The sequence below is a fragment of the Pipistrellus kuhlii genome, unplaced genomic scaffold (genome assembly GCF_014108245.1).
Source record: "Pipistrellus kuhlii isolate mPipKuh1 unplaced genomic scaffold, mPipKuh1.p scaffold_m20_p_1, whole genome shotgun sequence".
Taxonomy (NCBI): domain Eukaryota; kingdom Metazoa; phylum Chordata; class Mammalia; order Chiroptera; family Vespertilionidae; genus Pipistrellus; species Pipistrellus kuhlii.
Genome location: NW_023425404.1, coordinates 51,275,476 through 51,290,451, shown reverse-complemented (window position 1 = coordinate 51,290,451; position 14,976 = coordinate 51,275,476). Strand labels below are relative to the sequence as shown.

General features: G+C 38.2%; 1 protein-coding gene across 7 annotated transcripts in view; it reads right to left on the bottom strand.

Moving 5' to 3' along the window:
- The window catches only part of TTBK2 (tau tubulin kinase 2), a 133,631-nt gene that overhangs the window by 79,226 nt on the left and 39,429 nt on the right, over positions 1-14,976 (bottom strand). For 2 of the 7 annotated variants that reach the window (XM_036444657.2, XM_036444676.2), the window contains exon 2: positions 10,414-10,524. The exons of the other annotated variants lie outside the window; for them this stretch is intronic. The gene's annotated coding sequence lies outside the window, so the exon portion shown is untranslated. The remainder of the gene's footprint in view (positions 1-10,413; positions 10,525-14,976) is intronic. 7 annotated transcript variants of the gene reach the window in all.

Below are 14,976 nucleotides of genomic sequence, written 5' to 3'. Positions count from 1 at the left end.
ACAAAAGCTCCCAATTGCTCTGAACTCCAATTCCAGGCAAGACTCTGGGCACCCAGACTCATACAGGGAGAAACTGGACTGTCCGGCAGTGGGCAAAACTCGAGGGCGGCTTTCTTTCAGAGGTGCTTACAGCAATTACTGCAGGACACTGAGAAACCGGGGCCTCTTAGGGCAGGGCAAATGGGTAGCCATTGCTGTTTGCTCTGCCTTGAGACTCCGCCCCATCCAAGCTGTAAACAGAGGCTTTTGCATATGAATGGCCTGGTCCTTTGAAATCTAAATTTACCTAACCCTATCTAATAAAGGAGTAATATGCAGATTGACCATCACTCCAACACACAATAACTACCCCCATGTGGTCAAAGATGGGTGCCCACATGTGGACACAATATGGCCACCAAAAGATGGCCAGAAGGGGAGGGCAGTTGGGAGGCACGAGGCCTGCAAGTGAGGGCAGTTGAAAGGGACCAGGCCTGCAAGAAAGGGCAGTTGGAGGTGATCTGCAGGGGAGGGCAGTTAGGGGTGACCAGGCTGGCAGAGGAGGGAAGTTGGGGGCAAACAGGCTAGCAGGGGAGCAGTTAGACATCAATCAGACTGGCATGGGAGTGGTTAAGGGGTGATCAGACTGGCAGGCAGAAGAGGTTAGGGGCAATCAAGAAGGCAGGCAGGTGAGCAGTTGCAAGCTAGCAGTCCTGGATTATGAGAGGGATCCCTGATTGGAGAGGGTGCAGGCTGCACTGAGGAACACCCCCTCCCCCTTGCCCTGTGCACGAATTTCGTGCATCAGGCCTTTAGTAAATAAATAAAGTGAAAAATTCTACAGATGATGTATTATAGAATTATACACCTGAAACCTATATAATTTTATTAATCAGTCACCCCAACGTATTCAATAACAAGGAAAAAAAAATAAAGTGTAAAATTCAATGATTTGTTAGTATACTAGAGGCCCATTGCATGAATAGATTCATGCAATAGGCCTTCCTTCCCTTGGCTTCTAGCACCTGTTTTCCTCCAGTACCTGGGACCTAGCCTTCGCTCTGGCTAGAGACTGCAGACTTTGACTTCGCTCACTGCACACTCCACTCCTGTAGATCCCTTCGCGCGTCCCCCCTTCCCCTCTTATAGCAGGCATCCTGTTCCACCTGGCCACTCAGTGCCTTGGAGCAGCTGGGTGGCTGCCAACTTTGAGTTTCTAATTTGCATACACACTCTGATTGGCTGTGGGCGTGGTATGATCACTTTACATGTTTGCCTATTATTAGGTAAGATTCACAAACTTGTGCAACCACAAACACAATCCAGTATTAGAACATTTTCATCAGCTTTATCTCACTCCACAAAAAAATTGCATACCGTTTAATAGGCTTTTCCTGTCCCCCTCCTCATACTCCTAGTTAGCTCTATGAGATCACTAATCTACTTTCTATCTCTATAGATTTACCTATTCTGAAAATGTCATATAAATGAAGTCATACAATTAAATGGTCTTTTTCTTTCAGTTAGCACCGAGGTTGGCAAACTGCGGCTCACGAGCCACATGCAGCTCTTTGGCCCCTGGAGTGTGGCTCTTCCACAAAATACCAAGGCCTGGGCAAGTCTATTTTGAAGAAGTGGCGTTAGAAGAAGATTAAGTTTTAAAAATTTGGCTCTCAAAAGAAATTTCAATCGTTGTATTGTTAATATTTGGTTCTGTTGACTAATGAGTTTGCCGACCACTGAGTTAGAATAATGTATTCAAAGCTCAACCATGTTGTAGCATGTTGTGCTTCATTTCTTTTCATTGTTGATAATATTCCATTGTATAGATATACATTTTGCTTAGCCATTCAAGAACTGACTGTCCATTTGCATTGCTTACACTTTTAATTATGAAAAATTCTACTAAGAATATTTATACACAAATTTTTGTGTGAATATTAGTATATATTTTCATTTCTCAGCTATAAAACTGGGAGTAGAATTGCAGAGTCATAAGATAACTCCATGTTTAATCTTTTAAGCGACCACAGGAACTGCTGGAGTGTTTTCCAAAGTTGTTTTCCAACTTTCTATTCCTACCAGCAACATATGAGGGTTCTAATTTCTCCCCATCTGCAGCTACTTTGTTATTATCTGTATCTTTTTTTTTATTGTAGCCACCTAGAGGGAGTGAAATGTATCTCATTACAGTTTTGGTTTATAATAGTTCTGTAATGATTAATGATGTTGAGCATCTTTTCATGTGTTTATTGACCATTTGTATATCTTCTTTGGAGAAAAGCCTATTCAAATCCTTTGCTGATTCATCTGGAGTATTTGTCTATTTATTAATGAATTATAGAGTTCTTTATATATTCTAGATAAAGTCCCATATCAGATGTATAATTTGTAAATATTTTCTCCTTTTCCATGGGTTGTCTATTCATTAGGTTTTTTAAGAGAATTTTTATAAGAGTTTATTTGAGCCAAACTGATGACATATGCTGGGGAACAGGTCTCAAATGCTCCAGAAAATAGCAGTTTTTGTAGATTATTTACTTTCTTGATGGTGGTCTTTGAAGCACAAAAGTCTTAAAATCTGATGAAATCCAATTTAACTTGTTGCTTTTAGTTTTGGTGTCTAAGGTCATAAGGATACCTATGTATTCTTATAAGAGTTTGAGTTTTATACATTTAAGGCTTTGATCCATTTTATACAAATACACTATATGGTATAAGGTAAGGATCTAACTTTTGCATGTGCATATCTGTGTTGGAAAGACACTCCTTTGTGTTTCTACTTTACTCTCACACTTCTACCATTCTCAAAACACTTCTGACACCAGATGTGTGGGCTTTTCACACAGTAAGCTGTTTTCCTATACACCAGCTGGGTGTCCTATGATTCAATTCAATTCTGACACTCTACTTGGAGTGATCATCAGATATCCACAAGTTAAGGGCTCAATTCCACAACAATACCCCTACTTCAGATGCCAATCACAAGTCTTCAGCTGTAACCCATACTTCTGAGGAACCAGCTGTAATTGGGTTTCCCATTACCCCCTCCTTGAGTTCTAAAATTTGCTAGAATGGCTCCCAGAATTCAGGGAGACACTTATGATTACCAGTTTATTACAAAGAATATAACAAAGGCTATGCATGAACAGCCAAATTTAGAGATAACAAAGTATTTGGGAAGGGGCATGCAAAGCTTCATGCTTTCCAAGTGCACTACTCCCAAATGAGAAGCACTTCAATCTCAGTACTTCTGAAATTTTAATGGAGGCTTCATCAATAAGCATGATTGATCATTAATTTAACCTCCAGCCAATTCAGCTGTCCTGGCACCACTTCTTTCCTTGTTTAATTGCCTTGACTTCCTTGTTAAAAATCAATTGACCATATGTAACAAGTAATTCTGGATTTTCAATTTTATTTCATTGATCCATAATTCTATCCTTATGCCAGTACTACCATGTCTTGATTACTGTCACTTTATAAATTGTGAAGTCAGGAAGCCTTAAGACTCCAACTTGGTTGTTCTTTTGAACCATTTTTAATTATTTGGGGTCCTTTGCAATTCCATATTGATTTTATAATTAGCTTATCCATTAGAAACCAGCTGGGATTTTGGTAGAATTGTGTTCAATCTGTAGATCAATTGAGGAATCTTAAAATCTCAACATTATCTGCAATCTACAAACCTATCTTTTCATGTATTTAGATCTTTATTTTTTCAATTGTTCTATAATTTTTAGAAAATAAATTTTGTATTTCTTTTGTTAAATTTATTCCTATATATTTTATTATTTTTGATGCTATTATAAATGGAATTGTTCTGTTAATTTCATTTTGGATTATTCATTACCAGTGTCTAAGTAATATAAATGATTTCTGTATATTTATCTAATACCCTGCAATCTTGCTGAACTTGTTTATAAGTTCTAATAATTTTTTAGTGGATTCCCTAGGATTTTCCATATGGAAGATCATGTAATCTGCAACTAGAGATAGTTTTGCTTCTTTCCAATCTAGATGCAATTTATTTTATTTTCTTGACTTGAATAGAAGGGATAAGAGCAGAAATCCTTGTTATGTTTTTCGTCTTTGGAGGAAAGACCCAGTCTTTTACCATATTAACTGTGGGTCTTGTTTTTTTTCTTGTTTTTTTTTTATTTTAAAGATGCCTATTTTCAGGGTGAGGAAGTTCCTTACTATTCCTAGTTTGTTTAGTATATTTATCATGAAGGGGTACTGGATTTTGTAAAATAGGTCATGTGTTGCTTTTTTTTTTTAATCTAAACTTTTAATGCTATCAATGTATTGATTTTTGGTACATGTGCAATAGACAATGCTATATATTCCAGTTATATCCTAAAGATGCCAAAGTCTGTCTTCTGGATTGGTGCGTTGAGGGCTGCACTGATACTGAGACCCAGGACCAGTCTGGTATCTGCTGAATCAATAATCCCATCATCCCATAGCCCTGCACTGGAATAATAAGGGTTTCCTTCCTCTTCAAACTCAATGATGGGCTCTTTTAAAGCAGCTTCCTTGGCGCTTGAGAACTTTTTCTTCTCCTCTTCTTAAAGAATACCTCTCAGCATTTCATATATTAATGGCTTGACAGTGATGAACGCCTTTAGCTTTTACTTATCTGTGAAGCTCTTTATTTGACCTTCAATTCTGAATGATAGCTTTGCTGGGTAGAGTAATCTCCGTTTTAGGTTCTTGCTATTCATCACTTTGAATATTTCTTGCCAATCCTTTCTGCCCTGCATAGTTTTTGTTGAGAAATCAGCTGACAATTGTATGGGTGCTCTCTTGTAGGTAACTAACTGTTTTTCTCTTGCTGCTTTTTTTATTTTATTTTATTTTATTGATTTTTTTACATAGAGAAAGGGAGAGAGACAGAGAGCTGGTTGAGAGAGAAACATCAACCAGCTGTCTCCTGCACACCACCTACCGGGGATGTGCCCGCAATCAATGTACACGCCCTTGACCGGAATCGAACCTGGGACCTTTCAGTCTGCAGACCGGCGCTCTACCACTGAGCCAAACTGGTTTCGGCTGCTCTTGGCATTTTAATTATGATGTGTCTTGGTGTGGACCTCTGGATTCCTTTTGTTTGGGGTTCTGTGCCCTTCCTGGACTTGTAAGTCTATTTCTTTCACCAGGTGGGGGAAGTTTTCTGTCCTTATTTCTTCAAATATGTTTTCAGTATCTTGCTCTGTCTTTTCTTCTAACACCCCATAATTCTGATGTTGGTATGCTTGAAGTTGTTCCAGAGGCTCCTTACACTATCTTCATATTTTTGGATTCTTTTTGCTTTTTGGGTGTTTTTTGTTCCTTTGTATTTCAAATCTTTGACATAAAAAAATATATATATATATATATATATATATATATATATATACACACACACACACACACACACACACATACACACACACACACATATATACACACACACACATATATATATATATATAAATATATAAATAATTGATTTTTTACAGGGAGGAAGAGAGGGATAGAGAGTTAGAAACTTGGATGAGAGAGAATCATCAATCAGCTGCCTCTTGTACACCCCCTACTGGGGATGTGCCTGCAACCAAGGTAAATGCCCTTGACCAGAATCAAACCTGGGACCTTTTAGTCTGCCCACTTCTAACTGCCCCCCCACTCCTAACTGCCCTCCTCTCCTGGCCTGATAGCCCCAACCCCCTCTGCCTTGGCCCCATCACTATGGCTTTGTCCAGAAGGTCTCCCAGTCTAATTAGCATATTACCCTTTTATCAGTATATAACATATATACACTAAAGGCCCTATGCATGAAGTTTGTACACTAGAGGAGGGGGTCCCTCAGCCCAACCTGCACCCTCTTGCAGTCTGGGACCCCTCAGGGGATGTCGCCTGCTGGCTTAGGCTCAATCCCCCCCACCACCACCATCCCCCCACTTAGCCAAAAGCTGAGCTCGCTGCACCTTAGCGCTGCTGCCACGGAAGTGGAAAAGGCTCCCACCATCACCGCTGCCCTCACCAGCCATGAGCCGGGCTTCTGGCTGAGGAGAGCTCCCATAGTGGGAGCACACTGACCACCAGGGGGCAGCTCCTGCATTGAGCGTCTGCTCCTTGGTGGCCAGTGTGTGTCAGGGACCAGTCGTTCTACTGATTGTTCCACTGTCCGGTTGATTTGCATACTAGGGTTTTAATATATATATGTTTTTAAGGCAAAGACAACAAAAGCAAAAATAAGCAGGTGGGACTACACCAAATTAAAAGGCTTCTGCACACCTGCCCAGAGGTGCTGCCAGCCAACGAGGCCAGATGGATTGCTCTCAAGGGCCTGTGTTGGATGATAAATATATATTATTCATTTTCCTAAATGGCTTGGTGTAGGCACTTTCAAATCATGAGCTTAAAACTATGGTAGGTGAGGGGTATGGTGCTCTACATCCCAGCATTAAATAATGTTATGGTTATATAAACAATGTCATGCACAAGGCAAGTAATTTTACATAACTTGTTGCTAGAAGAAAGAAAACCAACCATAAAGGGGCATCAATCATTTCTCATTTTAAATGAAAAAGCCATTTAGCAATAAATTGAAAAGTTGAGCTGAAACAACCCCAAATCCACTATCGGCAATGCTCTAGCATTCAAAGAACAAATTCCAGGTCATTTACAAATTAGCAAACACTGAGATTCTAAAAAGATGGGCTACCATCCTGATAAGAACACCACAAAACCAACGTTAGCTTTCTTACCCATATATCATTTACCTACTCCTCATCAAAACAAAGAAACCACACCCACCCAATAATAACAACTCATGAAATATCTTACACCCTAGGAGACAGAAAAATACAAAGCTAGGCCCTGTTCTCAAAGACTTTACAACCTTATTGAAATAAATAAACATATTATAAGACTAATATAGACAATAAGATCAAATGATAGTTTATAAAAGCAAGGAATAAGCATTACAGAGAAATCAATGCATTAGTTGGGTTAAAATACATCAGATCCAGAGACATAGAAGCATGGAACAGACTAACAAATTTCAGAGGGAAGCCTCAGGTAAGGGATTTGGGGGGGAAGAGGGGAGAGGGAGTTGGGTGTGATTAATGGGGAACTTATATGTATCAATATATATGCAAAGCCCATGGACACAGACAATAGTGTGGTGAAGGCTTGGGAGGGGCAGTTGCAGGGTGGAGGAAAAATAATAGGAAAAAACAACAATAAAGGAGACATCTGTAATACTTTCAATAATAGATAAAATAGATCTAGCCAGTTTGGCTCAGTGGATAGAGCGTTGGTCTATATAGACTGAAGTCCCCAGTTTGAATCTGGTCAAGGGCACTTACTTGGTAGTAGGTTCCTCCATGGCCCGGGCCCTGGTCAGCAAGTACAGGAGGCAACCAATCAATGTGTTTCTCTCACATCAATATTTCTGTCTTTCTCTCTCTTCCACTCAGTAAAAAGCAATGGAAAAATATCCTCAGGTGAGGATTAAAAAAGAAACGATAAAATAAAATGCATCATAGAGCTTGGAGCTTCATTGAGTTAACTTGACAGTGTTACAAAAAGGTGGCCCTGGTGTGACTCAGTGGTTGAATAAGTCCACGCATGAACCAAGAGGTCACCATATCTATTCCCAGTCAAGGTACTTGCCAGGTTTGCAGGTTGGATCCCCAGTAGGTCTTTCTTTTCTTTTTTCCTTCTTCTCTTCCCTTCCCTTCCTTCCCTTCCTTTCCTTCCCTCCCTTCCTTCCTTCCTTCTTTCCTTCTCCCCCTCCTTCTTCTCTCTCTCTCTCTCTCTCTCCCCTCCCTCCCTCCCTCCCTCCCTTCCTCCCTCCCTCCCTCCCTCCCCATCCCTCTCTCCTGCTCCTTCCTCCCTCTTCCAGCTCTCAGGAGAAAGCCCATCTAACAATCCTTTCGTTCTAAGTAACTCACCAGGAGCTGAAGGAAGACTGCAGAAGGAAGTTTCCAAACTTATCTTTCTAGATAACCATCCAAGGAAATTCCATCATTTAAATGTTTTTCTTCTAAAAGCTAAATAGCTTTATATTTCACATGTAGTTGTGTAGTGCATTTTATTTTTGTATAACTTATGTGGTTAAGGTCAAAGTGCATTATTTTTTTAAAATATATTTTTATTGATTTCAGAGAGGAAGGGAGAGAGAAAAACATCAATGATGAGAAAGAGTCATTGATTGGCTCCTCCTGCATGACTCACACTGGGGGTCAAGCCCAAAACCCTGGCATGTGCCTCAAATAGGAATCAAACTGACATCTCGGTTCACAGGGCAACGCTCAACCACTGAGCCATGCCTGCCGGGTAAAGTGCATTATTTTTGTATATGGATGTCCAATGTTCCAACACCTCTTATTGAAAAGAATTTTTTTTTTCACTTAGAAACTTTTTAAAAAATTATTGGCCATATCAGTGTGATTCTATTTCTGGAATATCTATTCTAATTTCAGTGATCTATATGTCTATCTCTTTGCTAATACCACAGTGTTGATAATGGTAGCTTTGTACTGAGTTTTAATTCATGTAGTTTGATTTTTCTAACATATTTCTTTTTCAAAATGTTCTGGCTATTCCAGGTCCTTGGCCTTTCTATAGAAATTTTAGAATCAGTTTCTCTATAACTACAAAAACAGTGCTTTGGGATATTTATTGATGATGTGTTAAATCTATAGGTCAGTTTGGGGAGAATGAATGACTTTATAGTGAACCTTCCAATTCATGAATATGATATGTCTCTCCATTTTAATGTTCTTTGATTATTTTTAATTGGGGTATATAGTTTTCGGCATGAAGATACATGTTTTAAGTATTTCATTTTTAGGAGCCATTGTAAATTTTTTTAAATACAAATTTCAGTTTTTTACCATTAACATATAGAAGTATGATTGCTTTTTGTGGATGACCTTGAATCACCTGCTACACTCATTTATTCTAGAAAATTCTGTGTGGATTCCTTGGGATTGTCTACGTAAATAATCATGTCATTGCAAATAGAGACAGTCTTATTTCTTCCTTTCCAATCTATATGCCACTATTTCTTTGAAATGCTTTGCCACACCACACTCATTCTCTTCTAATTCAGGGTTTCTGATGACATAAATGTTAGACCTTATGATACTATCAGAGGTTCCCAAGACTATTTATTTATTTTTTAATCTTTTGTTGTTGTTGTTGTTCCAACTGGTTTTCTGTGTTGTTGTTTTTTTCTTTTCTTTTCTTTTTTCCATCAGGTGTACAAAGTATTTTTGGCTTAAGTGCAGCATAAGGCCTATGGGTGTTTTGTTTTGTTTTTAAATTTCCAAATAGATCATTTCTATTAATCTATTTTCAAGTTCACTGATTCTTTCATCTGTCATGTCTACTCTATTGAGCCAATCCAGCAATTTTTAAATTTCCATTATTGTATTTCTCAGTTCTAAATTTTCATTTAGTTCTTGTTTATCTTCTATTTCTTTGCTGAGTTTTTTTTTTTTTTTTTTTTTTTTTTTTTTTAATCTTTCCACTCATTCAAAGCTGAGTAATCCTAGATTGTATTCTGGACATTTTAAAATTCTTTTTTATTATTTTATTCTGGACATTTTTAATATATGTTGAAACTCAAGTTCTTATTTAAATCCCACTGAGAATGTTTGTTGAGCTTTGGGGTTTTTTTTAAGCCAGTAATTGACCCAGTTGGGTTCATACTTCAAGTTTTGACATGTCTTCTGTGGATTGTGTTTCCAATTTCAATTCAGTTAAGTGTTTCATAACTGTCCCACATAGTGTCCAGATTGGGGGTTGGGCGGTGGTCTATCCCATAATTCCATCCTCAACATTTTCTTATGCTGTTTAGAATCAGGTTCATGTATGCAAAACTTGGAAGTCAGCTCAGCAGTCCATAAGCAGCTTTAAGTGGTTTCCCTGAAATCTTCTGGTTCCCTAGGACTCCCCTTTTTTGGCCTTCCAATAGAAAGCTGGGCTTCATTAACCACACTCTGCTGTGTACTTCCCAAGACTGTGTCAGAAGTCAGGGGCCAGGGTGAGCAATAGAAGAGCTAAGCGAGAAGAAAAGCAATGGAATTTGCTCCATTCTCTTAAGACCATAGTTCCTTCAATTTAAGAGGAAGGTGCCCCTCCCTCTGAGATTTAGGCTCCTGCCTGACCCTGTTGAGACCATGTAGTCACTGCCAAGGATTGTTTGAGGCCTAGGGTGCAAGAGAATGAAGAAAAGGAAAAAAAGAAGAAAAAAGAAAAAGATGTGGGATTGCCACATTTTCTCTGAGCATTACCCTTTCCAGCTCCTTGAGTCAGAACTAAAGGACTTCTCCTAGTGCTTTTCTGTCCGAGTTAATAATGCTCATTTCCAAGTTTCAGGATATGTTAAGTTCAGGCGGGGGCATACCGGAAGAAAAAAAATGGTAAACTCACCGCCAGTTCACTGGTACTTTGAATTCTGGTCTTCTTCCCCAATATGCCTCCTACTATTTATTTTTTGAGTCCTCAAATAGCCACTCCAAGCATTCTGTCCAGGTTTTATAGCTGCATTCAGTGGGAGAGACAGGGTGAAGTATGCTTACTTCATCTTATCTGGAACCAAAACCTGGACTACTGTTTTTCATAACAGGCTTTGTAGAACTAATTGATTAAACTATTTGTATAACTTTGAGTATAAATTAAAATTTTTAAATAACTCCTGTAATAATATTATCTAGGAAAAAAGAACAGGCAATCTAGTAGAATCACATTTTTTTAAGCATACATATTTTTGGATATTACATGCTTAAGGGGAAAAAAAGTGAAGCTCTTAATTGTACTTTGCTTTATTTCTTTAAATCTTAGATTACCTGTGGATTTTTAGAAATACTATGCCTATTATAAATTTATTTTAAAGGAATAAAAAAGGTAGGAATTATCCAAATCATAAAAGAGAGGAAGCAGATTTGAAGATCAGAGGCTATAAAATGTTTAGGAACTGAAAAAAACATGCTATGTTAAGGTGGGTAGACTTTACCTGAGAAAAGGCCCTGAACTATTTTAGCAAAGGTGGGAGAGTGACATGATCCAATCGATATATTTGAAGGATCACTCCTGCTGCAGAACATAAAGGTGCACAGAAAATGAATCTTAACTGTCTGAATCTAAGGAGTCACAAAAAGTTGCAAACAGTAACATATGATTCTATATGCTATTGGGGGATATGGGTAAAGGAGGGAGATTTTTTTTAATTTTAATTTTAGAGAGGGAAGAAGAAAGAGAGGGAGAGAAAAATGTCAATGTGAGAGACACATGGATTGGTTGCCTCCCCTAAATACCCCATGCAGGGTTATAACTCACAACTTAAATGTCTGCCCTGACCGGGAATCAAACCCATGAGCTTTTGGTGCATGGGACGATGTTCCAACCTACTTGAGCCACACCAGCCACGGCAATGGAGGAAGATTTTATAGATATACACAATCATATCATCATAAATGTCATGTATGACATATATATGACATATATAATAAGGTTATATATGAATGCATATAATCATGTGATTATATAAATGTGTGAATAGCTATATTTATAGTATGTATTGCATGTTTCTGGAAAAACCACAAGAAACCAGTAACAATGCTTAACTTTGCAGGAGAAAGAGTGGCTAAGAAAAAAGAAACTTTTTACTTTATTCTTCTATTTGAGTTTCAAATTTTTTTACTGTGAACATTTACAGACTACAAAGGTTGTAAACAAAATGGAAGAAGGTCTTATACATGCATAGATAAAAGATACATATAAAGTATTATAATAAGACAAGTATGAATGAACCTAATATTTAGCAGCACTGTTTCTAGCACATAGTAAGCACTCACACTGCTATAGATATCCCCACAAATAAGATATTATAAAGTTCACAACCCAAAACAGCTTTTTAATTCAATTACATTGCATTAATTTACCATGTATTTTTAAGCATTAAGAAATTTAAAGAGAAGATAAAGGGTAAGAATGGATTTTGAAATGTTTATAATTTTATATTACATTTTTACTATAAAAAAGTTGACATTATTCTTTTCCATTTTAAAAAATATATTTTATTGATTTTTTACAGATAGGAAGGGAGAGGGATAAAGAGCTAGAAACATCGATGAGAGAGAAGCATTGACCAGCTGCCTCCTGCACACCCCCCCACTGGGGATGTGCCCGAAACTAATGTACATGCCCTTGACCAGAATGAAACCTAGGACCCCTCAGTCCGCAGACCGATGCTCTATCCACTGAGCCAAACCAGTTTTGGCTATTCTTTTCCATTTTTTAAGCACCAGAGAGAGTTTATAAAGGAAAAAAGTAAAAGATCCTTTCCTTACAGATACCTCTAATTCCAATACCTAAACATAACCATTCCCAATGGCTTCTTGAATGCTATATGATTTCAGGCTTTCTTTGTGCATAAAAAGCATATAAATGTATGTATATGTACATATAAAGACACACATATATACATTACATTCTATTTTAAGGAAATGAATTTCTGCTCCTTAAAATAATCTAGACCTAGCCCTGACCAGTTTGGCTCAGTGGATAGAGTGTTCGCCTGTGAACTGAAGGGTCCCGAGTTCAATTCTGGTCAAGGGCATGTACCTTGGTTGTGGGCACATCCCCAGTAGGAGGTGTGCAGAAAGCAGCTGATAGATGTTTCTCTCTCATCAATGTTTCTAACTCTCTATCCCTCTCCCTTCCTCTCTGTAAAAAATCAATAAAATATATTTTAAAAAAATAATCTAGACCTATTCTTGTTCCTATGTGTCATTTTTCTAGGCTCAAATGGAGTAGTGAATAGACAAATCCCCAAGCTAGAAGATATGTTAAATATCTCAATTAGGTAAGTGTTAAAGTGAACATACTAAACAAATAAGGTTCTCAGAGATCTCCTAACACTCTTAAAATATATATAGATAGATAGATAGATAGATAGATAGATAGATAGATACATATATGATTTTAGAGAGAAAGAGATAGAAACATCAATGATGAGAGAGAATCATTGATCAGCTGCCTCCTGCATGCCTCCTACTGGGGATCAAGCCCACAACCCAGGTATGTGCCCTTGGCCAGAATCTAATCTGGGACCCTTCAGTCCCCAGGCCGATGCTCTATCCACTGAGCCAAACTGGCTAGGGCTCTCCTAACACTCTTTAATGAAGCCTTATCCAGGGCAAGCAAAATTACTTTAAGAGGGAAAATGCCCAGGATGAAACAAACAAAAGGGCAGATGATATATTAAAGGATACAATGAGTTTATTCGTAACCTTTTAGGAACTGTCATTTGACTACTATGCTCTTGCACAAAAGGAATTATCAGAGATCTTATAACACTTTTTGATGGAAGAGATGAATCTTCACCAGGGTAAGCAACTTTTGAATAACTTTCACAGGCAGTCTTTTATACTAGAAAGAAATTACACATTTCTTACATTCTTATGACTAGGGAAAGGGAATAGTCGTACTTCACAGCAGTAGCTGAAGACTTCAAGCAGGGAAGGCAGAAGAGGTACAGTTGCTTTTCTATAACAGTACCCCTTCTTCCCAACTCTCAGAGCTGTGTGAGTCTCCAGGCAAAAGTAAAACCCAGAACCAATATCTCAGGGTAAAGAAAAGTCCCTGATAGTCCAAATAAAATCACTTCTTTATGGGTCATGTTTTTTTTTCTGCACTGATATGAAGCAAAACAAATTAATTCCCAACTACTTCTACTGAGAATAATAAAACTATTTGGTTATTAAACAATGGCATTTACTTTATTATTTCTTGATATTAATAGGATCCTCCCTTGCTTTTAGAGGATTTAGAGCACATGTGTCAAACACAAGGCCCGCGGGCCAAATCCGTCCCGCCAGGCCTTGCAATGTGGCCCGCACCGCGCTGTCATCACTGCACTCCGCTGCGTTTCCATCACAATGACAGTTTATGACTGTTCAGTAAACCATTCGGCCCGCGATTTAGGCTGGATTTTAGATTTTGGCCCCTTCTCTGATTGAGTTCGACACCCCTAATTTAGAGGATAATTTTTAAAAAATAAATAAATAAACCTTTAATTAATTACCTTCTGATCCAAAGTAATATTCAAGTTGGTGTTTGAAAGAACACAAGAGATACGATATGCTGATCATTCACAACATGACATAAGAGGGATAAAAATAGCACAGAAAGGCAGGACAACTTTCTAGTCATTCAATAACTTAAGTATTGATTTTTAAAAACTTTTTAAAAAATTCTCACTTGAGGATATGTTTATTGATTTTAGAAAGAGAAGAAGGGGGAGAGAGAAAGAAAGAGAAACATGAATGTGAGAGAGAAACATCAATTGGTTGCCTCCCTTACATGCCCCAACTGGAGATGGAACCCACCACCTAGGTATGTGCCCTGATTGGGAATCACACCTGTGATCTTCAGTGAGGGCTGACGCTCTGTCCACTGAGCCAAACCAAGTAAGGTAAAATAATTTTGTTAGGTATTTAAGACTATTATGTTTATGTTATTAAAAAAGGAATCCCTTGCCCTAACTGGTTTGGCTCAGTGGATATAGAGTGTTGGCCTGTGGACTAAAGGGTCCCAGGTTCAATTTTGATCAGGGGGCATGTACCTTGGTTGTGGGCACATTCCCGGTAGGGAGTGTGCAGGAGGCAGCTGTTTGATGTTTCTCTCTCATCAATGTTTCTGGCTCTCTTTCCCTCTCCCTCTCCTTTCCTCTCCGTAAAAAATCAATAAAATATATATATATATATATATATATATATATATATATATATTTTTTTTTTTTTTTTTTTAATATATTTTATTGATTTTTTACAGAGAGGAGGAGAGAGGGATAGAAAGCTAGAAACGTCGATGAGAGAGAAACATCGACCAGCTGCCTCTTGCACACCCCCTACCGGGGATGTGCCCGCAACCAAGGTACATGCCCTTGACCGGAATCGAACCCGGGACCTTTCAGTCCGCAGACCAACGCTC